The sequence below is a fragment of the Nyctereutes procyonoides genome, unplaced genomic scaffold (genome assembly GCF_905146905.1).
Source record: "Nyctereutes procyonoides isolate TBG_1078 unplaced genomic scaffold, NYPRO_anot_genome, whole genome shotgun sequence".
NCBI classification, from domain to species: domain Eukaryota; kingdom Metazoa; phylum Chordata; class Mammalia; order Carnivora; family Canidae; genus Nyctereutes; species Nyctereutes procyonoides.
The window spans coordinates 39,048,452-39,076,416 of NW_026575146.1; the positions used below are offsets into that span (position 1 = coordinate 39,048,452).

Consider the following 27,965-nt stretch of genomic DNA (forward strand, 5'->3'; position numbering starts at 1 on the left):
ATTGGTGGATGGGATTTAAAAGTGAGCATCAAGATTTGGTTAGTACAATCAAGCATGTACTTCTTCTCTGTAAGTTTATCTCTGTGGGATAAGATTTTCAGCTGTGACAGACAATCAACTGAACTTAGAACAGAGTTTTGAATTCTGTATCATAAAGCATAGAGTCAAATTTTTTAAAAAGGGAGCATATTCGGGGTGCCTGGGTGGCTCTGTTGGTTAAGCATCTGCCTTCAGCTCAGGTCATGGTCCCAGAGTCCTGGGATCCAGCCCCACATCAGGCTTAGTGGGGAGTCAGCTTTTCCCTCTTCCTCTGCCCTTCCCCTTGCCTGTATTCTCTTTCTCACTGTGTCAAATAAATAAATAAATAAAATCTTAAAAAAAAAAAGGAGCATATTCTATTGTTTATTCTTAAAAAATTACTATTAAAAGAAAAAGCTTTTGACTAATAATATTATAAAATAGTAACTAGTTTATTTCATTTCTTTTAACTTCTATTTTTGTTTATAGTTTAGGTACATAATATGTCCACACAGTTACACATTCAAGACAGGCAACCCACTATTGTGCTAGGAACATAGATTCTGGGGTGAGGTGACCAGATAAGAATTCTGGTTCCTATTACTTGCTGTGTGACTTTGGACAAGTTACTTGACCTCTGTGTACCTCAGTTTTCTCAACTCTAAGTAAGGGCAATGTTAGTACCAATATCATAGTTGTGAGGAATGAGATAATATAGATTCAAGAATGTAATATTTAGCTATAACTACTACTATTTAGCAGTATCTTTGAAAATAAAAACCTGCAGGGACACCTGGGTGGCTCAGTCAGTAAAGTGTCTGCCTTCAGCGCAGGTCATGATCTCAGGGTCCTGGGATGGAGCCTGGAGTCAGACTCAGAAAAGTCTGCTTTTCCCTCTGCGCCCCCCACCCCCGCCATGCTCTCTCTCTTTCTCTCTCAAATAAATAAATAAAATCATCAAAATAAAATAAGAACGTGCATCCATTTGACCGAATGACTCAATATCTAGATATGACTTTGGAGAAACGCTCATGTGCACAGAGCAGCTTTGTGCAAGGATGCCCATGGAAGAAGCATCACTTGCAATAAGTGTGTAAATGCACATGCATAAAGTACGGTCGATAGACACAATGGAATACTTCACAGTAGTTTCAAAGAGTGAGGTAAATTTACACATATTGATGTGGAAACTTCACCATGACATTAAGTTAAAAATCAAATTATGGAACAGTGGAGATAATATGATTCCATATATGTAAAAGATAATCATAAAATTAAATCATGTACCTTTATATTATAGTTGTATATAATATAAATATTTGTATTTATATATAAATATTTGTGTGTTTGTATATGGCTATAAAAAACGGTCTGGAAGGATATATGCCACACTTAGTTTACAGAGGAGTGGGTTAAACAGGACTGTGGGCTGTTCTCTAGTTTATAAGTGTTTTATAAGACTGTGTCAACATGGGGCACCTGGGTGGCTCAGCGGTTGAGAGCCTGCCTTTGGCTCAGGCCCGGATCCCGGGTCCTGGTATCAAGTCCTGTATCCCGCTCCCCTCAGGGAGCCTGCTTCTCTCTCTCTGCTTGTGTCTCTGCCTCTCTCCTTGTGTGTCTCTCATGAATAAATAAATAAAATCTTAAAAAAATAATGTGTCAATATAATGATTGTATAACTTAAGATAAATGTTACAAACTGTGAGAGTCGTTCATCTAGGTGGTGGAAGGGGGAGTGCATTGAACTTGATAATTTCTTACATAATGTGGTCAGAATGGGGGAAACAGATAAGTAGGGTTTTGATCTTTCTTAAAGACTACATTTCATCCCTCAACTTCAGGATAGTAAGAATTTTTTCCTTCATTTTTCAAGTTCACAAGTGATGGAGACGGATTTCTTGAAAACATTTCTGTAGTCAGTATGACAAGCAGAACATCCAAGTATTCCTGCCTTTTGTTGCGTTCAAAACTCATCATTGATCATAATTTGTAAACTTAAAAAAAACCCAAAACACAGTACCGATTAAGCACATCCATGGCAAGAGATTTCTTTTACTACTGTAAGTATCCCACTCACTTCCTTGAGGAAAAGAAAAAGAAAGCAGTATGGCAGATTATTAAATTCATATCATGTATTATTCCTGAGTGAGAATCACTTTTCAGAAGTCCTGAGTGTAATCTTGTCTTAATAACTTCACTACATGCCTCCAAGTCATTGGCAGGTCTCCAAAGAGACCAAACAGAACTTCAAATATTATTTCAGATCACTGAGGGAACTTGGGAAAAGTGAGATTGATTTTGCTTTAAGTGACTAGAGTCCGGCCCGCACGGGTGAGTCTGGGCCACCTCATTCTGGGGGTGTCACCTGCGTTGCACCAGAGCTCCGCGGAACAAAGAGGCAGAGAGGCGCCCTGCAACAGGTGTCCGCCGCGGTCAGGCCAGGTCGTGGCCCACCTGTGTCCCCGGGGTGGGGCGGCTCAGGGCCAATGGGAAGAAAAAGTGGCTCCTGGGATTGCAGGATCCCCTGAAGGAAAGGGCGAGTGCTCAGGGGTAGACAGGGTCCAGGGAGAGGCCCCATCCGCACGCAGACTCTGCCCTGCCCCAGGCACAGCCACCCTGACAAAAAACCCAAACACAGCTCTGGAGCCGGGAGGCATCCTGCCACGTCGGGGTGCTCGGAGCCCGCTGGGGGTCGCGGGGCTTTGGTGCCTGGAGGACGGGAGGGGAGGAAGAGCTTGCTCGCTCTGCCTGGTTTCCCTGTGAACCCAGTAAGCCCCGACTGGAGAGCAGGGAGCACGTCGCTATCAGCGGCAGCCCTACGGTGTTTCCAGAAAGACCGTCTTCTCAAAACGCGCGGGGGCGACGTGCGAGGAGCACAGAGCAGCGAGGGGCTGGGAGCGCCGCGGAGGCAAGTGTCCAGGCGCCAGTGGCCCAGGCCACCGAGAAAAAGGGTTCCCGCCGGCAAAATGCATTCGTGCCCCGCTGTGCGTCTGGGGTCGCAGGGCTGCACTTCCCTGGGGGACGGGGGCCGGGGGATGGGGGGATGGTGGACCGTGGAGGGGGGTGGGGGGATGATGGACAGTGGAGGGGGACAGGGGACGCGGGGCGGTGGACGGGCGGCGGGGGTGGGGGTGGGGACGGGGGGGCGCAGAGGACGGTGGACGGTGGACCATGGATGGTGGACGGAGGACGGGGCACTGGGGACCAAGGGTGGGAGACGGGGGACGGCGCAGGACCCACACCCGAGCAGAAGCACCCGTGCTCATAGTGAAGCCACGTCCTTGGAAACTCAGGTTTGGCTTCCCGCGTCCAGGCGCCCAGGGGCCTCTAAGGCACAGCCCTGGGATTGGGCGGCAGGACTATTTCTGCTTTGTGGGTGTGTGGGTGTGCGTGGGGGTTAACTCCTTTCAGTTTCATTTTATTCAGATGGGCGATGCTTCCCCGCGGTTCAATAGGCAGACGCATTAGTAGGCATCGAGGATTTTTTCCATCCTCCCGGCCCTGCCCCTCCCCCCGGGCAGTCACCTCCCGCTAAGGGTCCTTCCAGCGTCTCTTTCTGCAAATACACCACGCACATGGCACATGAACATAGACTATGCTCCCCTTTTATTTACGTATTAGCGTTAACTTAATAGAGAATTTTCATCCCGCTTTTTTTTTTTTTTTTTTTTTTACAGTTTTATAGTCTCCTATTGTATGGACATATTCATGGACTAATTCAACCAGCAGCCTGTAGATGAACCTTAAATTATTTCTAGTTTAAGTGATCATACAGCATAGCAAAGGATAACTTTGTCATGTCACCTGTAGGCAAATATTCTATATAACAGATCTCCAAAAGTAGAATTATAGGGCCAAATGGCATGTGGATTTGAGAGATGTGGCCAAATTAGTCTAGATACTCATAAACCATAAACTTACTTGACTTAGCATTATACTATCGAGCTCCAACCATGTTGTTGCAAACCCACCCAGTGATTAAAAAAAAAAATTGGTTACTGTATTTTTCTTTTCTAGAACTTTCCACTGTTTCCTCATTACATTTTCTCTTTTTTGGCTGTGACTTTCTATCTTTTCATTTGTTTCAAGAGTTTATAATCACTTCAAAATTGCAACATGTGTGGAAGGGCTGCTTTAGCATTCTCATCAGATCATACCAATATCTGTTGTCATGCCGACGTCTGTCGATTGCCTTTTTTAAGTTAAGATTTTTATGGTTCTCAGTGTGATAAGATTTTGGATAGACATTTGGGTACTATGGGACTGATTCTTACTTACGTTTTTATTTTAGCAGGCAGTCAACCTATTTAGTTGAGAATCATGTCCTGATCCACTTTGTGGGCTGTGGTTCAAGTCAATTTTAAAGCCTTGGCAGTGATGGCATGCCCTACCGTGCGTTAAATCCTGAGGCCAATCTGGAAGCAGGGTGATGTTTCAAAACAGTATTGAGCTTTTCTGTCCTTTTGAACCATTGCTGTGTTGTTCCTTGTGTGTTTTATGTTCAGGTCACTGAGTGTTCTGCCTGGATTCATACACCGATTTAGAAATTTACTCTTTCCAGTTCTGTCCTCCATATAACCTTCCCCACCATGTTCTAGTTAGGAGGGGAGGGATATTGCCTCCTTGTTGCAGAGGGAAGAATGGCTCCTACCTGTAGCACCTGGTAGGGAGGGGAAGGGGCAAGCCTTTTTTTTTTTTTTTTTTGACATTTGACTGCCTAAGGGCAATATGTAGATACAGTAATTATGTTTTTGTCCTACTGGAAATTTTGGTCCTTTGTCTATAGAAAGAAGACTTTTCTTGGGCTTTAAAAAATCTGTACCCATGTACCATGCACCCATGGTGTTTCTGGGTGGTCCTCTCCAGAGCTCATGCTGTCATATATAGGAAGTGAAAATTTTAATGAAACAAAGCAAACAGCGAACAAACCCTAGGGACTCACTGCTGGGTGGGTTCTTGAGCCTGGAGGACCCTCACCAGTCTAGCTTCTTTTCTGTAACTTCTCAGTCTCCTATCAATCACTTTATAAATTTTGTCCAGGGCTTTTTAATGTCATTGGTGGGAGTAACAGGGTGGAACATGCTTGTTCTATCTCATCTGGAACCTAATCTAGAACCTTATTCTATCTAGTTGTAGAGATCTACTCACCGTTGAAGAAACGATAACCCAGAATCTACTCTTTACATGCCCAACTTCACTGGTCCCTGAAAACCCTTGTAGGCCATTTCCCTAAGCCTGAGTCACTCAGTTTGGGTTGTGGTCAGGGCCACTTTCTGATCCCACCTCTGTCCAGCAGGAGCTGCAGTGTGTCCTGACTCCAGCTCCACTTGTCTCCCACCTGGGTGAGTTGAAGGCTTTCAAGCCCTCGTAAACCATGCTCTCCCCATGAACCATGGTTATTGAGGTAGTAACTCTTGGATCAGTCCTCCTGTTTATCTCCGGAGGGCAAATATTAATGTTCAGAAGCAGCTGCTTAAGCCTGTAAGAAGGAAATACTTGCATAACCACCTCATAATATGCAAAATCCTCTCCCACTAAGTCTTCAAATTTCACATTATTCTGCCTCTTCTAAAATCCTGCACCTAAATTATGCTCCCACAAGGCTGCCAGGCAAGGAAAGGGACCTCTCCCTGAGCCAGCTGAGTCCCTGACGCTTCCTTCCCTGTCAGTACTCTAGATCTCCCTCTGCAGGACTTAATTATGTTCTCAGTCAAGGGTCTTCACTTGAAGCCCTTGCTGTTTGTCCCTCCATCTGGTTCTTTTACTCACATCTCTTCCTTTTTTAACAAACAAAAAACCCAGCATGGAAACAGCAACAGCCACAAGAAGAGCAATCAAGCAAAAACTTTCTTCACTTTGCTCTTCTCCTCGAGCTACCTTCACTTCTTGTCTTTCCAACCAAGTTCATTTCTTTTTTAAAAATTAATTTACCCATTAAAAAGAATTCTTATTTTTTTCTAGTTTTATTAAGATATTATTGTCTTACATCACTGCATAAGATTAAGGAATACAGCACAATGGTTTAACTCACATGTGTTGCAAAACGATCACCACTATAGGTTTAGGTAGCACCCATCATCTCATATATATACAATAAAAAGAGAAAAAGGAAGAAATATTTTTTCCCTTGTAATGAGCACTCTGAGGATTTATTCCCTTAACAACTTCCCTGTATCTCACACAGTGTTGTTATCTATAGCCATCACCCTCTGCGTTATATCCTTAGTGCTTATCTGTCTTGTAACTGGAAGTTTGGACCTTGTGACCACTTCCTCCTATTTTCCCTTCCTGACCCCTGCCTCTGGTAGCCACAAATAAGATCTCCTTTTCTATGAGCTTGTGGGTTTTTGTTGTTGTTGTTTTTAGATTCCACATGTAAAGTAAGATCATACAATATTTGTCTTTCTCTGACTTATTTCACTTAGTGTAATGCCAACAAGGTCTATCCATGTGGTTGCAAATGGCAGGCTTTGTTTCTTTATATCCTTCCAAGTTTCTTAAAAGAACAATCTCTGAGTGTTCATATCCCAATTCCTAGCTTTGCTAAACTCCTACCATATCTTTAAAAATTCCACATCAAGGTCCCCAGCAACCTGAATATTGTCAGTTCCAGTGAGAATACCCTAGCCCTCCCTACCCTCACCCTTTCTCAAAACTGTGAACTCTTGTGCTTCTGTGACCTCCTCCATTCTTCGCCCCACCTCTCTAACAGTTCTTGGTCTCCTTCTTGGTTGTCTCAGCAGCCCATCCCTTTGACACAAATTATGATAATGATAATATGAATAACAACCAACTGTCATTTTTATTGAGCTCTTGACCAAACTCTAGGCTAGGTACTTGGACAGTATTATTACATCAAATATCATCTATTCTCATTAAAAACCCACATAAAAACCCATGTGGAAATGTGGACACTGAGAACTGTTAGGCTATTTGCCTAAGTTCATGCGTTATTCCATGACAGAATAGGCATAAGTTTTCTCAAGCTGTGCATCCTTAACCAATTTCTGAGTTCACTTAATATCCTCTCCTTGTCCACTTTCATGGTCTTTAATGAGTGATATCTATGAAGTGTTTTTCCCACTAGATTCCTAACTCCTAACCAAGTTTCCTTCGAACTTGTCAATCTGGGTGATCCTAGCAACCTCTAATTCACCATATATCTATCTTGCCTCATCATATTCCTCTTCCTACCATACCTGATCATCCTTTAGTATTCTAGATCCTTGGAATTGGGATACCCAACTTCCACCCACTGTACAGGAGACACAGAGACTCTTCCTCTCTTCTTTGCTCATCATTTAACATGAAGTCTATCAATTTGCCTCCTGTTTCTAGAATACTGCTTTTCTTCGTTGTCCCCACTGGCAATCTCAGATCCAGGCTCTCAACTTTCTTTTGACTATGGCAATGGGTCCTACCAGGTCTCCCTACTTCCTAAGTCAGTTACTTGACTCCCTAAGTCAATAAGCTGTACTCCAAGGGTTTTTTTCCCCTCTAAAATATAAAAATGACAATTCTGGTTATCTGTTGCTATGTAACAAATGAAGACTTAGAAATCTAAGACAAAATTGATTATCTCTCAAATTCTGTGAGTTATTGGGGGCAGTCCTCCTCTGGGGTCTCTCATTCAGATGGTAGCTAGGACTGGAATCCTCTATAGGCCTAACCTTGGCTGTCCAGGTCATTCATGATGGCAGCCCACATGATGGTTTTTGTCTGGGAGCTCAGTTGGGTGATTGAGTGGAACATCTACATGTGGCATCACCCTTGGTTTGGGCTCCTGACAGAGTAAGTTTGCTTCCAAGAAGAGGTATCATGTCCCCAGAGCAAATGTTCCCAGAGACGAGGAAGAAGCTGTAAAACTTAAGAGGTACCCTTGGAATGTTTCTTCTGTTACCTTCTTTTAGTCAAGCTGTTGCTCAGGCCAGATCAAGGTTCATGGGGAGGGAAATTAGACCCCATCTTTTAAAGTGATGAGTACCACACATGTGCAAAGGAGGGAGGTGCTGAGTTGATTTTTGTGGAGATTATTTACCTCAATACCCATATTATTTTTGTGTGTTTATGTCTTTCATTCATTCTCAGTTTCTAGAAAGTGAAGCAGAAACTCCTTAGAACAGTGTGCATAGACTTTCCATGGTTTGTGACACCTACTTCTCCAACCTTTTTTCCTTCCATTCCCAACCTCCCACAACTATTGCTTATAAATCTCTCCATCCCATCTCTGCCATAAGTCTTAATGGTTATTTCCTCCCCAGTCCATCTTAAAATTTTTACTTATCCTTCTTCGCTTAGTCAACTCCTACTTCAATCTTAAAGACTGTCTAGACACCACATCCTCCAGAAAAGCTCACCTGGGTAGAATGAGCCACTTTTGTGGGCTCCTATTATACCCTGGGTGCATTCACTTATCATAATACTTGTTATAATACCTGTATTGATGTTTTGTTTCTCTTTCTCCACATACTCCCAGACAGCTAGCCTTTTAAAGATGGGACCCAGTTTCCATTCACCTTTGCAGCTTTGGTGCACAGCCCTTGTGCAAAGGAGGCACTCTAGGCATCTGTTGGTGGCAGAGCCGGGTTTTCTCCACTGTCTGTGGTTACATACTTCTACATAGAATGTTGAAGCTCCTTTAATGCAAGAAAACAGGGAGAAAAGAGTGTGTGTGCACAGTGGCTTTGTAATGTATCAACTTGCCTAGACTGAGCTTCATTTCCCACAATTCCTTCCCCTGTATGTGTCGGGTTAGGGTTGGCCACAAGTGAGACATGGTGGGAGATGTGGAAGGTGGAAGTGAGGGAGCAGCCGTGATGTAGCTCGCACATTGTTGCTGTCTGCTGGCTCATCTCGCTGGTGTGGCGTAGCCGCCAGGTCTGCAGCTGCTCCTCCTCTCACATTCTCTTTTGGGTTCTCTGACTCCTGGGCCAACTCTGTGATGAAGGGCACCAGCTTGTCCTACAAAACATTAACACCAGCAAATTCAGAGACATGATATGAGTTTCTGTTTGTCCTTATGGGGGCTCCAGCTTGTCCTTGCTTTTCCACGGCCTGCTCTGTGGACAAAAGCCTTATGGAGACTGATCAGCTCCCACAATTTTGTAAGGTAACAGAGATGTCTGTCTGTGTCTATAGCTATGCATATGTGTGCATGTACACACATACTCATGTATTACCCCCTGGTGCTTCTGCTGATCTGATTGAACTATGACTGACATGGGTGGGGGAGTTCACTGGGCAAAAGTCGAGACACATCAGAAACTATGGAAAACCATCTAGCTTTGCTGATAGCCATTGCTGTAATAATAATAATACAACTCAACAGATCTCCATGATAGCTCTTTACTACCTCACAGGACACCACAGAGTCAGTCACAAGCCTTTGGAGTCAGAGAGACTGGATTTTATGTCTGGCTCCATTATATTCCCGCTACGTTCATTGGGCAAACTCTTAATCTCAGTTTCTTCATGTTTAAAATAGAAGAAACAATTATATCCACCTCATGTGTTCATGGAGGATTAAGGGATAATCCATATGTTGGGTGACAGGCACTGAGGAGGGCACTTGATGGGATGAGCACTGGGTGTTATTCTATATGTTGGCAAATTGAATTTAAATAAAAAAGTAAAAATGAAGATAATCCACATGTAATTTTTAAGTATGTAACTAGCATGTATTAATGCTTAAACCAAGTTAGCTAATATTAATTATGAAAAATACATAACTACTTGTAGATACTACTTTTGTCCTTAATGTATAGTCCACTGATTTACATTTTTACCCATAACTCATAAATTAAATTTATGAAGTACATTCACACTCCATTCTATTCTTAAAGATCATACATGTATTTTGAAACCATCCTTAGTCATTATGGGCTAAAGAAGTTAGAGTAATTAAAAAGTCAGAAATATTAATAAGATTAAAGATTAAAATGATATAGTCAGCTTGTTTTGATAATATAAACTCAGAGTTCTAGAACCCTTTCATTTCTTTTGCTCCTCCAGAAATCCTCCTTTAGCCTTAGATTAAATTCCACCTGCCTTAAAAATTGAATCAAGTGACCTACCAAAATAAGGAATTAAACACATGTCTTCAAAGTCCAACTGGCTGTCAGGAATGAGGTTTGCAGGAATATGCAAACCAGAGAGTGAGAAAAGGGTCTTGGAATGATTTGACTTTTCTTTTTGCCATTTGGAACATTTGATTTTTCTGAGTTTTCTTTGTTTATGAATTGAAAATGCTTTTGTTTATTAAGCTAATTAAATTATTTTAAGAACATAAACAATGCGAGATAAGGGACTCAAACATTGTGAGCCTCTCTGTCTCTCTCTGTGCTAACAAACGGTCCGTGTCATAATAAAACAAGTCTATTTCTAAATAAGGCAAAAACGACTGGGTCTTGTCTGGTGAAGCAAGACACCGAACACAGCATCCCACTGTGTCTGCTGCCCCTGCTACATCTTGGGAACTTCATGAAACCCAGTATTATGTAGCAGAGACCAAAGGTCACTTCCCAGACCACAAAATACAAGGCTCCTGATATTTGCTTATCACCCTCAGTTATTGGGGAAGGCTCTAGATCATGAGAATTTAAAGTAAGTTCTTCTTCATATCTTCCTGAGATTGTGATAGTCTGAATTTATTCATGTTCTTACCGCTCAAGCCCATAAACACCTTAAGAAAACTACATAGTTTATATTCCCACCTGTCATATAGGAGGCGTTAAACATTGATTTTATTCTACAGAATAGAGAAACAATTTGCAATTTTTTTTTGGAAATGAAACTGTAGTCAAATGTAATCTTATTCAAAACACCAATTTATGAGAAAAAGCAAAGACAGAGCTATAGCCACTCTTCTTTCTTTCCTCTCCAATGGGATTCTTAGGAGTCTTCGAACAGTGTCTTGACGATAAAAGATGAGTTGAAAATTCTTGCATTTCTAAATGTTACTTGCCGGAAAACACAGGGTAATATTCTTCAGGTCCAAGAAGTTAGGGGGGATGTATGTATCTTAGGCAGAGACAGAAAATATACATTTTGCTTGGTGCATCTTGGAAGGTGTGCATCAATACTGGGCACTGCACAGGACTTACAGGTTCTGAATCCCACCTGGCTCAAGTGGCATTTCCAAGGCCACCTCCTGAAGGGGTCCAGGTCTCCAAGGGCAGGGCTCAGAGGCCTGATATGCACTCTCCATATCTTTCCTGCCTTCCCATCCACAAGCCTCCTTCCACGATTTGATTTACTACAGTTCCAGGGAATTCACTGGAAGCATTTTGTTTACCTAAAATCCAGGAGCAATAAATAATAAAATAAAATAAATAAAATAAAATAAAATAAAATAAAATAAAATAAAATCCAGGAGCAAATACAAGCTGGGGAAATCAACATTTTTAGGGAAGCAAAAAGAATTAGCATTTGAGTTGCTACTATGGGACACATAACATTCTTCCATCAGAAAGCAAGCTCTATAGTTTAGAGTATACAATCTCTTCAAGAAATCATGGTGTCATTGGAAAGGTAGCAGGTGCTGCCTTGTGCTATGGATTTGTCCTGAGGGCTAGATGATGCCATGCCTATTGCAGAGCTCTTTGGTGCAAGAGTAGTGTTCTAACCATGCCTGGGACTGTTGATCATTGTGAGCATGTGGTTGTGATGCACAGACATGATCTAGTCCATTCTTAAGTTTCTAAGTACATTTTAGGAGTCCTCGGTGTCATGATCTCAAAGATGGAATTCAGAGATGACGGTCTACATTTATCTGCTGTTAAGGGGAGGCCCAGGTTACAGGAAGCAAGGACCAAATGTGAAGTCCTCTTGTTGTGCTTTTGGGTCCCGCCTATCCTGGGTGATTTGTCAGTCAGGAGGGTGAGAGGAAGTGATATACTATGTCTGGGCCATAAAACAGAATTTATGAAGATCATCATTCTTGAGAGTCATGGCTCTCATTCTTGAGTAGCATGGGGTTCACTGCTAGCTATTGTAAAGTAAAACCTCCACAAGTGGACACAATCTCTGGTGAGTTCATGAGACTGTAGGCATGGGACTGGCATCCAAGGTGGTAGCTTGGTGCCTGTCGTTTCCTGTTTAGGTGATAGAGTATGTGAACACCCAGATTATAGCCAAAAGAGAGAGAAAGCTGACTTGCTTCGTGTATAGCTGAGTAATGTTTTTATAATGACTACTGACAATTTTTCAAACATCAGTGATATATACTATGAGGTACTCAATACTTAATACTTTGCTTCTACCTCAAAACATAATCTATTGTGCTTTCTCAATTCTTCACCAGGAACCCTTGTCTGGAACATAAATGACAGGTTTTTCATTATTTTTTTTTTTAAATGGTTTAGGCAGGCCTTCATTTAAGAAGATCCTAGGCCCCAGAAGGGATGTGTGTGGATACTTTCTAGTGCTTTTTCTCACACCCATCATGGCCAGGATGCAGAATTTTCTATTTTCTTCTTTTTTGATGTGGCCCAAGCGAGCAGTCTAACCAGTCCCCTGTCTCAACGCTTGGGTGTGGGGAGCAGCACCCTATCAGGGAAGGAGAGAGGAAAGAGGTAATGGTGACCAGGACCTTTTCCAGCTCTGCTCACTGGCCCAATGTTGGGCTCCTCAGCACCATCTTCCTTTTGTCTCTCTTCTCCCTTCTTCTCCTCATATTATATGTTGACAGGTCGAACTCCAATGAAAAGTATACAAAAACAAAACAAAACAGAACAAAAAAACAAAAAAAAAAACAAAGTGATGGAGGGGTTGGGCGGAGAGGCCACAAAGTTCCAGATTCAAGAAGACAGAAGGGAATGCTGGTGAGAGCAGGGCTGAAGCCTGCAGAGATGGGGATGGAAACCCCCTCCTCATTCTCGACGCCCCTCTTGATAACAACCCTTAGTTTCCAAAGAACCCAGGGCAGAGATTGAGAGGCAGAGCTGCCCAGCGTGTCTGAGACAGCAGGGGGATGGCAGCTGTGGTTGGCAGTGAGCAGACCTTCTGGGGAGAGGAAGGAAGCTGATACCGGAGGAGGAGAGATGGGAGATTGGTGGGGCCATCCGGAAGCATCTCCAAGGATTTCTGTTGGCAGAAAATCCTTGACCCCCAGCCGCTGGAAGACCCCATCTGTGCTGCTAAGTCTTCCTGGAGACTTTTCTGCTCTCTCCTCTGTGTGTGACCCCTGCCTTCCTGTGGTCTTCTCTCCTGCCTCCATGAAGACAGCCTCTCCCCAGGACACAGGGCCTTCTGCTGCTCTTCACACCTGTCTGGTCCCAGGGAAAGGCAGAGGGGCCTCTGGCAGAGGCAGCTCCTGCTTAGAGCATCAGGATGAGGGCCCGGGTCTAAAGCTGACCCCAAACCCCTGCAGAGGACACCCCCAGCCCAGGTAAGAGGGAGGCCATTTAAATATCAGAATGCACTACTGTGATTCTTGAGCCCTCCCAGAATTTTCAGGGCTGCCACCTGCTTGCTTCAGAGGCCATGGTGCTCCCCCGGGCAGGAAGCCCCCAGGCACACATGCTCCTGTCTGCTGGGGCACTGACGGAGAACTTCTGCTACCTGGCACGCTGGGAGGAAGAGCTCATGAAACAGATTGTAAAGCCCTGGGCCATGACTTGCTCTCCTGTGACTTGGCACTTACGTAGCTTTTTCCACTGGTGCAGACGGAGCAGGAGGCCAGGCCTCCCTCCTCAGATGGACGCCTTGCCCAAAGCATGCTTATGAGGCTCTAGTCCTTTGGCCCTCGATTCTCCAGTTCTGCCCCCAGGCCCCCCAGAGGGTTTATTGAGTGGAGCTGTGCTTGACACGGAGGTGGCAGGTTGGAGGGCATCCCTATTACACATTCCAAGTGTGAAATGGCTTGAATCTGTGGGCCTGGCCCCAGGAGGCCCAGAGGCACAATGCTGGCTCCCAGATCACGGCCAGTCCCAGTCACTGCTTCCCCACTGGCTGCCCTGCCAACATGGGGCTGCTGGACCGGGGGGAGGGCGTGCTTTGCTTCCCCCACCCCCCCAGCAGTGTTGGAGTTGCAGGAGAGCACGTTTCTGGCCTGCGGGGAGGGCCCCCCGCCAGCTAGTTCCAGGCCTCCAGGGTGGCTGCAGTCACAGCTGTGATGACTTCATGATTCTCAAATGGCAGAGGGGCTGAGAACAGGGCTGGATTGTATTTGCAAGGTGCAAGCAATAAGCGTGGAGGAGCCCGGGCAGACTGGCCCTCCTGCCTCTTGGGTTGTGAAAGTCACTCCTATCTCCAGCACCAACTCTCTGAGTGTCTCCTCTCTTCCTCCAAAAGCCCCTTTGATGGTAAAGAGTCAGTGGGGCCCTTCTCAGCCGGGTGATGAGGAGGGAATGTTAAATGCCAAACTGCTGTTAGGTGGGTTTGCAGGTTTTAGGGGGAACAATGAAAAGTTCATTTGAATCTGCAAATGGGCCCAAGTCTGTTTGAGCTGCTTGGGGATCTACCAATAATAGATGGCTCTGTTTCTCCATTAGCTTCTCTGCCCCACCCAGGAGGACAATCTGATGGGAAATGGGACCACCAGACCCCCCTACCAAAAGCCCTGCCTCACCAAGGTCTAAATCAGGTGAGAATCAAGACCTGGGTACCATGTCACTAGGTTGTCAAACTTCCTGACATTTCACTGTGGAGACAATGGTCTTGGACACGATTGGGGTGGGGTGTATGTGTGTGTGGAACACGTGTACACAGACTGTCAGATATGATTACGTCCATTGCAGCATTGTTTGCAATGGTGAAAATTGGAAAAGCCTAAGTATCTATCAACAGGGGAACGGGTAAATAAAATATGGTGTATTTATATGATGAAACTGGATGCAGCAGTTCAAATAAATAACCAGCCTGGCATAGAGCTCAAAAAAGAAACAAATGAGCAAGTTGCAGAATGATAACTACAGGATGAAACCATTTATGTAGAGAGAGAGAGATAAAAAAAAAGAAAAATCCTTACAAAGCACAAGGCAATGTTATGTTCTCCATTCTGTCCTGCATTAGGCATATTTATGTACACATTTATATTTATGTTTATATGTATATATGTACATGTGTGTGTATATGATCCAGAAGCCAAAACCCCAAACCCCACACTGTCTATGAGAGGGTGGGAGGGACTGAAATTGGGGAAGGTGGCAGAAAACTCCTTTTGAGTAAACATTCTAATGTTTAAGGGGAGGATGATTTCACTTCTTTCTTATGTAATTAAAGATTCATTATAAAATAGAAGAAAATGAGGTGTTAGTGGTTTACAAACTTAATCCATCCAGATTTAGCAGATGTAGCTTTGAGTGTTTGGCCTAGTTGTGGATCATCAGTGGTTTGGGTTCTTTTTTCCCTTTTCCTCTGCAAATTGATATGATGTAGAGGGTGACACAAGGCAGCACTAATGTGTGTTCTTAAATCAACAGATGATGCATTAGGTAACATGCAAGAAGGTCCTTTTCTGAGTAATTAGTCTGTCACACTAGCAAGATGTGACCTTGCTGAGCCACAGGGCCATCATCCTGTCCCGCCAAGTATGGGAGTGCAGCAGTCATTGCTGTCACTGGGCCATCTACAAGGGGTGGGGCCGGGTGAGCAGACGTGGTGTATGGCACATAGTCCTGACATCTCCCTTTGCCCCTTCCACTTGGAAAATATTGCAAGTAGATGTAAGTCAGCAATGCAAGCACTATCTTGGAGATTCACTTTATTTGGCGATTAAGTGAATAACAAAGTGAAAACTGCAAACCTACAGGTGGTGATTATTAAAGTCACAGATTTTCAAATACAAGGTGTCATTTCATGTGTGTTTATATGTGTGTATTAATACTATATAATTTTAACGATAATACAATAAAATGCTTTTTTGTAGAAAACATTGAAAATCAAAAAAGAAATGACAATAGTTATTTTAAAAAATAACCTTTTCCCTAACTTAAAATAATTTGTGTTTTCACTGTAGAGAATTTAGCAGCTAAAGAAAAGTATAAATAACAGAATTAAAAGCAGACACAGATGAAGCAGTGGCTAAGTCTTGATGCCTTGATTATGAACGTTTTCGATTATTAATATCACAAAATTGCCATCCTACGAATCATATTGTTTTGTAGCCTATTTTTATCCTGCTGTTATTAATATCTGAAAGCCCATCACCCCCTAGATTTCCCTCATACACTTTTCATGCACTTTTCTAGTCAATTTTCTACCCAGAGTCCCTGTCCCATGCTCTCAAACCACCACACAGCTTTCCTTCTGAGCACTAGCCAGAATTGCCATTTTGTTAGCATTTTACTTAACTGTGAAGTTGTTTGCCTCCTCATCTAGAACATGACCTCCATAAGACAGATGTGGACATAAGCCCCATCTTTGTTTATTATTGCTTCCTCCTCCATAGTCTGGTGGCTGAAATATCATAAGATCTTAATATTTTTGAAAACTATGTTGAATGAGTACCTCTCCAGCTACTTGGGGGCCTGCCTCCTGAGATTGTTCTAATTGTCTCATCATAGGTCAGAGTATGTCATCTATGCCTGCACACCAAGCCTCCCACACTCAGTGATTCTTTTTTTTTTTTTTTTTGTAGATTTTATTTATTTATTTGAGAGAGAGAGGGAGAGAGAGAAAGAGAGAGAGAGTTGGGGGAGGAGCAGAAGGAGAGGGACAAACAGACTCCATGCTGAGTTCAGAGCCCGATACAGGGCTCAATCTCACCACCCTGAGATCATGACATGAGCTGAAATCCAGAGTTGGATGCTCAACCAACTGAGCCACCCAGGTACCCTAACTCAGTGGTAGTTTTTTGTTTTTTTTTTTAAAGATTTTATTTATTCATGAGAGAGATGGAGCACAAGAGAGAGAGGCAGAGACACAGGCAGAGGGAGAAACAGGCTCCATGTAGGGAGCCAGACATGGGACTCAATCTCAGGACTCCAGGATTACAACCCAGGCTGAAGCGGCGCTAAACTGCTGAGCCACCTGGGCTGCCCTCAGGGGTAGTTTTTATGGTAACATTTCTTATGTACTGACTTAGTTGACTTCCGAGCTGGAAGATCCAAACACTTCTAGGAGGACAGACACACTGGAGATTCTTCTGCTGTAGCATAGATAGAAAACCACGTGAAAGCAGAGAAACAGTTTGAATGTAACTATAGTAGACAACCCTTGGACTCATGGGAAACTGCTGGCTCTTTTGGCTGAAATCTTGGTTATAAACTTCTAATTTTGTGGCTTGACATAGCATTTCTCATTTCTGGGAAACAACTGAACCAATTCAAAAAAGCTTCAGTTGCTTGTGACTACCATTAAGTTGCCACATTGCCTTCTTTTCATTGCTGTGCCTTGGGAGAACATAATTTATTTGTCCTATCTTTCCCTTCTTTGCTTTTTCTTTCCTCTCTCTTTCCATACCTTCTTCCCAGGGGAAGACAAAAAAATCCCTAAGTCCAAACAGTGAAATTAGTATTTCAACCTAGGAAGTTCTACAAACGCATTCCAGGGGACATAGAGTTTTAACTGGCAGAGAAAAATGAAATAGGACTTTCTACATAACGTATCTAATTCCACAGGAAGTGGGAAACTCCCCATGTTTCCATATACATGCATATGGAAATTTGTGAATCTATAGAGACAATAAGGGTATGGAGAAGAAGATAAGAGTAAGAACAGCTAAGATTTACTTATGACATGTGTCTTCTTAATCCTTCCATGTATCTGCACAGGAAGTTATTGCTATTGTCCATTTATAGAGAAGGGAATGAGATGCTCGTTGCAGGACATCTGTGTAAGACTGAGAGGAAAATCATGGAGATTATGGATGGTGCTAATTTTATGTTAACCCTTGTTTTTAGGGAAACTGCACTGTTCGCAAATTTAGTTTGCCAATGCATAGTTTTGACCAAGTTCCTCTACTGTTTAAAATGTCCAGTGGTCCCTTAACCAATTTTCTAACCAAGGCCAGGCAAAGTTTACATGTCATGTGACTTCCCGGACAGTTCGCTATTCTAGTGCACACTGGGAATTTCAAAAAGACTGTGTGTCTCAAACTTATTTGCCATGGAATGCATTTTCTTCTGGAGCATCTTCCAGTTTTCCAATGACCTTTGGCATGCTGGCCTATAAAGTAAAATTAAATGACTAAATCTTGTTCCTCATACCTTGGTTTGTTCCCTTCTGACTATCTTGAAGGTTTGCAGGGGCCAGACAAGCAATGTGAATGAAAGAAGCCAGAAGGAATGAAGTAATACATGATAACTAGCCTTCTGCAATGAGAGGAAGGGTGGAACATGATGTGCTAGGAAATGTATGCCTTGTCCAGAGGAGAAAGCAGCTGCTAGTTCTGGCCAAATGTTGTCATATGAAATGTAGAATTGCTTTGGAATTGCCAGAGATTTTGATAATCCAAGAGAATTTGGGAATCTGGATTTTGATTTAAACTATTCTTATTTTTAAAGGATAGCAATGAATGCATGTTTAAAACTCCATATGGGTGAACACTGTGTGAGCCAAAGCAAAACACATCCATAAACTGTATTTGTTTGGTTCGTGGATGGCCAGTTTGTGACTTCTACTTTTCTACTTTATTCTATTATGGGATCTCGATTCCCTTTTTCTGCTTTCTCTCTAAAATAACACAGGATTGTTGAATACAAACTTCTTATTTTAGGGAGCAGTATGTCAATTATTTTTATTTGTTTTCAAGATCAAATATTAAATGGGCATCACACTCACACATTTACATGTACATATATGCAAATAGAAAGTGCAGTCACACCCATAATTGGCTCACAGATTTTCTAGATTCACCTTCATTTTGAAGTTTGCTAGTTTTATGACTGGGCAGCAGACTGCCCTTCTTTTCCACATTCCTTAGGAGACCATGTGCAGTATGTGATAGTGGTCAGCACTCTTCAATCATAGGCCCCCCAGACTAATGTCGATTTGATCCTACTTTTATAGGATCTATTTGTATGTGTAAGATTGGTGGATGTTTCTGAGTGCCCACAGGTTTGCAACTAATGCCTCCTAAAATATCTGCAGAGGAAGATGAAATTTACATTGTGGGATGGACTCATTTGCAGCCACATGGACAAGAAATGGAATGGACAAGTAAGGAATGGATAGAAGTGGGAAACTGAACAGAAGAAAAGATTTGATATTCCCCTTAAGAAATGCCATGCTTTTTAAAGTAGATAATAAGTCATTCCTCATAATCCGATTTAAATAGTGCTCTGGTTAGAATACTAGTGGAGTACACATTCTGTTGGTGTGAGGATGGCTATTGGCATGCCTACTGTTTGGAGGAGATTAGATATGGCCATTGGGCCTGTGCTGGGTATGTCTCCCCTACCTTGTCCCGCTTGTAGTCAGGCTTAACCTCCTCTAACTGCCTCGCTCTCCCTACCTGTGGTGCGTTACAGACTTCCTTTTCTGTAGCGTGCAGCTGGGCAATGTGGCACCTTATGAAAAGCTGCATGAGAATAAATCATGATGATCCATCTTCTTGTGGGCATGCATCTGTGAGAGCTTTGGTCCTGTTCCTTGTGTTGCCTCTACCACCTAGGAGATGGGGAATGAATGGTCATTTGAACAAACATGGAAATTTAGAAAGTATGGGTAAGAACAATAGCTACAACTATCTCCACGCAGCCTGGGCAGCTTTGATGGCTGAGCCCCCCGCCACTTGGAATGTTAGGGTAGAAGTTGGATGATCCCTATAGAAGATGTTTCTGCACGGAATTAGGGCTGGTGGAGACCCTCTCTCTGCTTGTTTCTAGCTGTGACACTGAACAGGGTTTTTAGCTTGCCCAGCTCTTTGCTCTGGTCCCTGGGGTGTGAGGTTAGTGGGGCAGATATTGTGGATATTCTGCTCTATTTCTACCCCTATGAGCACCCTCCCACACACATGCACACCAGCCTTACCATTTTTACACACAGACCTAACTTTTACTTGCCAGCACCTACATTTCTCTGCTGGGAGCTTTGTCGGGCCCCTGGAGCCCACTCTGCCTGCAGACTCTGCAGGCCAGAGGTGCTGGAGAATTAACAGCTCCTGGAAACATCCCTTAACACAAACACCACAGCTCCCTTGTCTGTCAGGTGCCACCCTGACTCCTAGTGTCCCCGAGGGAAGTCAAGCTTCAGGGCTCACAGTGGAAACTGGCCTGATAGTTCACCCTTTACTGCCTATCTTCCTTTCCCAACTCCCCTACTAGTGATTCCCGGGCTCACCTCCCAGACAAAATGGCTTGCACTCTAATCCTTGCCACGGGGTCCTCCTCTTGGGAAACCCCCAAAGACCGCTGGAATCTCAGTAGGTTCTTTCCATGGACTAATTCACAGAATACCCACATCGGTTGCCCAAAGTAGGATTCAGTTCAACAAATAGCGGCTCCCAGATGGAAGACTCAGAAGTCACAGGGCCAGGGGCCTTGGCTAGAGAGGCAGCAGCAGGAATACAGCTGCGTTGTTTCAGATGCTAATTTACAGCTCCCACACCTCAAAGCTGAGGCAACGTCTAGCACTAAAGCAAACAGTGTGATTGAAACTCTCCACAGTGCCCACATCCCCGGCCAGCAATTCCGTGTGTGTCACCTTTGCTGGCTTCTCTCCTTATGCGACACAGTGCGATTGAAAACACTGCTCATGGCTGAAATGATAGTAACCAAGGGTTCGGTGATCTCCAGGGATAATTGTGTGGGAACTAGGTAAGGAGACAGGTGAGAAGTAAATTAAAATCCTCATAGATTGTCTTAAACTTGGATATGCCACAGTTAATATGCTGTGGCAATGTGGGCAGCGTTTACAGTTAAAAAAACACCCATGTAACAGCAGGGGGTGGGGGTTTTACAGGATCCCTCCTAATGACCAAGCTATTAAACATCAAGCAGGAACTGGCTTCCCCCCCGCCCGTCATCTAACCTGAGATTTCTCCAGGGAAAAACACAACTAGAGGCAAGTACAAGATGCCATCCTCAAAGCAACCCAGCCCCGAGAGTGGCATGTGTCATGATTAATACTGACTCCCAGGGTCCCCAGTCTTGGGCTGGCCACATGGACAGCCAAACCAGGAAACACGATATGGGCAACGCGTGATTGATGAGAAATCCCAGTCCACTGGGAAATGGCATTGGAAAGAACAAGCCACAGAGTTTGACCAATGTGAGAGTTCTAGCCTGGCGTGGCTCCTGCTGGCAAAATCTATTATCAGAACTGGAAAGAATACATGAGTGGTGGATAAAGAGGTCCCTTTCATTTCCCTCGGTTAAAGAGGGTCTGTTGCTCTTCTAAAAACAGAACTCTGAGAGATTTTAATGAAGGCCGCAAAGCTGTAGGCTGAGCATGGGGTCATTGGCACACTGCCTGCTTGAACTTGACCAGACTTTCCAAGCCAAACCAGGCTTTTATATGCATTGGAAGGAGTTTCTCTGCTTCTACTCAGTTCTTGAAACCTAGACAGTTGTAGAATAAAGAACCGGGGGGTGCATTGGGGGTACAGTGGTTTCGATGGCTCCATGTGTATAGATGCCGCTTGGAAAAGAGTCCATTTGTTTTGTTTTGTTTTGTTTTAAAGGCAACAATAAACAAACAAATAAACCTCTAATTTTATTAAAAGGCTCTGAATACAGACTGCTGCTGAGCCAGGTCGGATTAACTCAATATTTGTGTTGAGTCTTTGGTTGGTTCCTACTTATTTCATGGTATATGAGAATCCAGATGACAAATAAACAAACCTAATTGTTAAACATAAGATCCTACAACTCTATCCCATCTGACTTGCCGACCCCCCTGCTCTTCCCTCTCCCCAATTTTCTGACTGGCATCTATTTTTCAATTCCAAGTTGGCCTAAATAAATTCAGTGTTTGGGGAAGGCTTTATAGGCATTTCCACCTTTCTAGCTTCTTAAAAAAATGTCGAACTCATGCTTATTCCTGCTCATTGTGTCCCCAGGACAGATAAGTCAGTGATTTCCTCCTGAAGCCCAAATCAGTTTGCCTCCTGTGCAAAATCCTGAATTTGGAAAAGAAACAGTTCAACTCAAAGCTTCAGACTACACAGGTAATAGGACTCTGTCTTAATCATGTGATGATTAAACCTGGACTTGGCTAACTTGTTAAGCATTCACTCTGGGTCACGTTCATGACTCTTAAATCTTCTCATCCACATGTAATGAATGTAGCACTTGGGACTTTCTTGTCTCAGATAAAGAAACAACCTCTGTGAGGCCTTGGTCACTAGTTTCAGGCTCTGTCATCTGTCCAGGAACAGATTTAGAAAGACCCAAGCTGGAAACCCGCTCTAAGCCTCTAGTTTTTTCCATTACAGATGTCTGAGTAATAATTAAACTGAAATGACAGCAGAGAGGAAAATTCTAATGTACCAATAACTTCATTTTCCTGGCTGCTCTTAAAATGCAAAAGAGTATAATTTAAACAATAAATCATATTAAAAAAAGATGGGTGTCTGAATTTTTTCCTTCTTGCCTAGGACAGACTCCTCCTTTCTCAATTAAGCTTCTCTCCTTTCTCTGTTGGATTTCTTTTTCCCTAATGTGTGTAAAGTGCCACAACCATGTGTACTACATGGCGGGGGGGCGAGGATAGGCAGTATTGCTTTTCGAATGCCCCCAGCAAATCCAGTGGTATACACTCACCACTCACTGCACAGAAATGGAATTTCCAAGTGCTGCACAGCACACACCAGCCATGCATCAGACTCAAACATCAACTTTTCAGATTTGAAGCTTCTGATTTTTCCTGCCTTCACTAGGTACTTTTCCTTTTTTTGTGAACACTGGGAGATTTTGAGTAAGGTGATCTTGGCTGGCAGGATAATATATGAAGATTTGGTGCTGGTTTCAAGTTTGATAAAAACAAATGATTACACACCAAGGAAATGTGAATTGTTAAAAGGTTTTTGTGTCATCCACTTAGGGAATACAGGTGCTTCTATTTTAAATACAGTATTTTTGTTACAGGGCTTGGAACTCAGAGTCTTAATTTAACTTAATTTTAACCGAAACAGCAATTCCCTGAAATCTCAAAGTGGAGGAACTTCAATCTGAGGCACATAAATTTGTTTTGTGGCAGTGTCTACCATTGCAAATAAGATAGTCAAGTTCTGGAGTGTGAAGCCAGTAAAGATAAAGGGAAAGGAAATACCTTTAAAAAATAAATATTAAGGGATATTTCTCCCAACTCTTTCTACCTTTTAGGGAGAAATTACAGAAGTAATTCTCATACAATATTAAATTCTTATTCAGAAGACCCCACAAACTCTCAACGTTTGGCATGTGATTGATTCACTGATTTGTGTGTAAAGCTATGTCACATTTGAAATCTCCAGAGAAGCACTTGTGAGGCTGCAAAATTCTGGATGCAATAAACAGGAGTCGTTTTTATCATGAAGTTGGATGGTTTTGTTGTCTGACCAAGTAGACCAGACATTCTTGAGATTTATAGTTCAGATAAGGTTTCTTATGTTTTAAAGTTATTTCTTGTGTTGTTATTATTATTATTTAAGTGGAAGCAAGTTTGGCACTAATGAATCGTATAACGAGTTAAGGAAGTGTCCAAATAAAGGAGTTCATTGCTTCTCCAGAAACAGACAAACACCTACCTCATTGAGATACCAGACCCTGTGTCTGGGTTGAACCAGCACCTGCCTTGATCGATAGACTGTGCTTATAGTACTTAATGACTTCGCTCTTCCAGGATTATAAAACACCTGCAAACCTAACTATACAGATGCTTACACAAAGGTAAGAAGTGTCAGCTGCCAGCTTTATAAATTTAACATTTTGATGCCTATTTCTGTTGAGGAGTTTAGTTCAAATCCTATAGAATCTACCTGCAGAAGGCAGGAGAGTGGCAGGAAGCTGGGGCACCATTCTCCACTGAATGATTGGGGTATTGGCTTCCATCCAGTGCCACTTGGCACTTGGAACCCCGTCTAGCCCAAAGCCCAGGTCCACAGTCCCTTCCCGCAGCTCCTGCTATATTTTCTCCAGTTAATGCGACCAATAAGTGCCTGGTAGTTACAAATTTCCTTTACCCTCACTTTTACTCTTTTTTTATATGGGCTTTTACAGCTATAGGCATTTCATGGGAGATAAATCACAGAGAACAGCCTGGGACACAGCTATCAGCAAAAATGCACAGGCTGCCATTCTCTCTAATCCAGCAGCAGACCTGGATTCTTAGGTAACTGAGCAACAGTATAACCTGGGAACTGAACAAAGTAAAGGCATGCCTTCAAACCCAACTACAAATATGGTTTATTTATACGCAGACATTTAAAAGTCCCCAGAGCCACACACACAAAAAAAAATCACACTTTTAATTAAGGACATTTCCTTTTATGAGTTCCTGAAGGTAATGGCATCATGTGCAGGGATTTAATAGTTTGGGGGATTTGGTTTAAGTACCGATCATTCTGTCACACAACTGAAGCCTATTTTATGGATAAATGTCTTTAATTTTCAGATATTTTTCATGATGACTGCTTTTTTCTAAAGTAAGAAGAAAATTTACTGATTTGAATTTAAGGATTCAAGGTACATGATAACTTCAATTATTCATCATCAATAAGCATTTAGTGGAAACCTAGCTGTGCTCTCCAATGTGGTAACCACTAGTCATGTGTGGCTATTTAAAATGAACTTAAAATTAAGTAAATTAAATCAAATATTTGGTTTCTCAGTCACACTAATCACATTTTTTTCTTTTACTCTCCTCTCTCTTTTTAAAAATTCCAGCATAGTTAACATAGAGTATACAATATAATGATTCAACAGTTCTATACTTTGCTCAGGGCTCATCATGACAAGTGTACTCCTAATCCTTTTCACTTGAATCACCCATGCCCCATCCACATCCTCTCTGGGAGCCATCTGTTTGTTCTCTGTAGTTAAGAGTCTTTTTAAAATTTATCTCTTTTTTTTCTTTGTTCATTTGTTTTGTTCCTTAAATTTCACATATGAGTAAAATCATATAGTCTTTGTCTTTCTCTGGCTTATTTCACTTAGCATTATACTTTCTAGCTCCATTCATGTTGTCGCAAATGGCAAGATTTCATTTTTTTATGACTGAGCAATACTCCACATTCCATATGTGGTATGTATACCACATCTTCTTTATCCATTCATCTATCGATGGACACTTGGGTTGCTTCCATAGTTTGCCTATTGCAAATAATGCTGCAATAAATATAGGGGTGTATGTACCCCTTTGAATTAGTGTTTTCATATTCTTTGGGTAAATATCCAGGAGCATGATTACTGGATTGGAGGGTAGCTCTATTTTTCTAATTTTTGAAGAACCTCCACGCTGTTTCACAGTGGCTGCACCAGTTTGTATTCCCACCAACAGTGCAGGAGGATTTGGTTTTTGTTTTTGTTTTTCCTCACATCCTCACAACACTTGCTGTTTCTTGAGTTTTTTAGTTTAGCCATTCTGACAAGTGGGAGGTGGTATCTCATTGTGGCTTAAATTTGCATTTCCTTGATGATGAGTAATGTTGAACTTCTGTCTGTTGGCCATCTGGATGTCTTCTCTGCAAGAATATCTCTTCATGTCTTTAGTCCATTTTTTTACTTCGATTGTTTTTTTTTTTTGGGGGGGTGTTGAGTTGTATAAATTCTTTATATATTTTGGATACTAACTTTGTATTGGATAACATATGACATATCATTTGCAAATATCATCTCCTATTCAGTAGGTTGCCTTTTAGTTTTGTTGATTGTTTCTTCTGCTGTGCAGAGGCTTCTTATTATGACAAAGTCCCAATGTTTATTTTGCTTTTGTTTCCCTTGCCTCATGAGATGTATTTAGAAGGATGTTGCTATGACCAATGTCAGAGAAATAACTGCTTCTGCTCTCTTCTAGGATTTTTGTGGTTTCAGGTCTCACATTTAGGTCTTTAATCCATTTTTTTTTGTATGGTGTAAGAAAGTGGTTCCGCTTCATTATTTTGCATGTAGCTGTCCAATTTTCCCATTATCATTTGTTGAAGAGACTGTCCTTTTCCTGTTGTGAATTCTTGCCTCCTTAGTCGAAGATTAATTGACCCTCTAACGGTGGGTTTATTTCTGGGTTCTCTATTCTGTCCCATTGATCTATGTGTCTGTTTTTGTGCCAGTACCATACTGTTTTGATTACTACAGTTATGTAATAACTGTAGTCTTAACTTGAAGTCTGAATAACTTGAAGTCTGGAATTGTGAATTTTTTTTTTCTTTTTCAAGATTGCTTTGGCTATTTGAGGTCTTTCTCCATACAAACTTTAGGATTGTTCTAGTTTTGTAAAAATTGCTACTGGTATTTTGATAGGAATTGCATTAAATCTATAGATAACTTTGGGTAGTATAGGCATTTTCACAGTATTTGTTCTTCCAATCCATGAGCATGGAATATGTTTTCATTTCTTTGCGTCATCTTCAATTCCTTTTGTCAATGTTTTATAGTTTTCAGAGTATAGGTCTTTTGACTCTTTGGCTTAGTTTATTCCTAGATATTTTATTATTTTTGGTGCAATTGTAAACGGGATTGTTGTCTTAATTTCTCTTTCTACTGCTTCACTATTACTATACAGAAATATGAAGGATAGGGGATCCCTGTGTGGCTCAGTGGTTTAGCGCCTGCCTTTGGCCCAGGGCCTGATCCTGGAGTCCTAGAATCGAGTCCCATGTCAGGTTCCCTGCATGGAATCTGCTTCTCCCTCTGCCTCTCTCTCTCTCTCTCTCTCTCTCTCTCTCTCGTCTCTCATGAATAAATAAATACAAATCTTTTTAAAAAAGGAAATATGAAGGATTTCTGTACATTTTTTTTGTTTCCTGTGACTTCGCTGAATTCATTTATCTATTCTAGTATTTTTGGTGGATTTTTTAGAGTTTTCTATACATAGTATCATGTCATCTGCAAATAGTGAAGGTTTTACTTCTTCTTTACCAATTTGGATGCCTTTTATTTCTTTTTGTTGTCTGACTGCTGTGGCTAGGACTTCCAATACAATTCTGAATAAAAGTGAGAATGGACATTCCTGTGTTGTGTCTGACCTTTGGGGAATAACTCTCAGTTTTTCCCCATTGAGAATGATGTTTACTGTGGGTTTTTCATATATGGCCTTTATTATGTTGAAGTATGTTCCCTCTAAATTTATTTTGTTGAAGGTTTTTGTCATGAATGGGTGTTGTACTTTATTGAATGCTTTTCTGCATCTATTGAAATTATCATATGGTTTTATATTTTCTCGTATTAGCGTGATATATCACATTGGTTGATTTATGAATATTGAACCACCGTTGCATCCCAGGAATAAATCCCACTTGATTGTAGTGAATGATTTTTTTAATATAGTGTTGGATTCAGTTTGTTGATACTTTGTTAAGGAATTTTATATTTATGTTCATCAGAGATATTGCATGTAGTTTTTTTTTGTGGTTTCTTTATCTGGTTTTGCTATCAGGGTAATTTGGGCTTCATAGAATGAATTTGTAAGTTTTCCTTCCTCTGCTATTTTTTTTAACAGTTTGAGAAGAATAGATATTAACTATTCTTCAAATGTATTATAGAGAGGAGCCTGAGTGACACGGTCAGTTAAGTGTCTGACCCTTGGTTTCAGCTCAGGTCCTGATCGCAGGGTCATGAGATTGAGCCCTGGATTGGTCTCTGTGCTCAGCACAGAGTCTGCTTAAGACTCTCTCTCCTTCAGTCCCTCTCTCCCATTCTCTCTCTCTCTCTAAAATAAATAAATAAATTTTTATTTTATTTTTTTATGATAGTCACAGAGAGAGAGAGAGGCAGAGACACAGGCAGAGGGAGAAGCAGGCTCCATGCACTGGGAGCCCGATGTGGGATTCGATCCCAGGTCTCCAGGATTGTGCCCTGGGCCAAAGGCAGGCGCCAAACCGCTGCGCCACCCAGGGATCCCAATAAGTAAATCTTTAAAAACAAGTT

General features: G+C 42.1%; 1 pseudogene; it reads right to left on the bottom strand.

Annotated features, from left to right (window-relative positions):
* LOC129499997 (complement component 1 Q subcomponent-binding protein, mitochondrial-like) overlaps window positions 1–13,735 on the bottom strand; it is a 78,381-nt pseudogene extending 64,646 nt beyond the window's left edge.
* Between the last annotated feature and the right edge of the window lie 14,230 nt (window positions 13,736–27,965).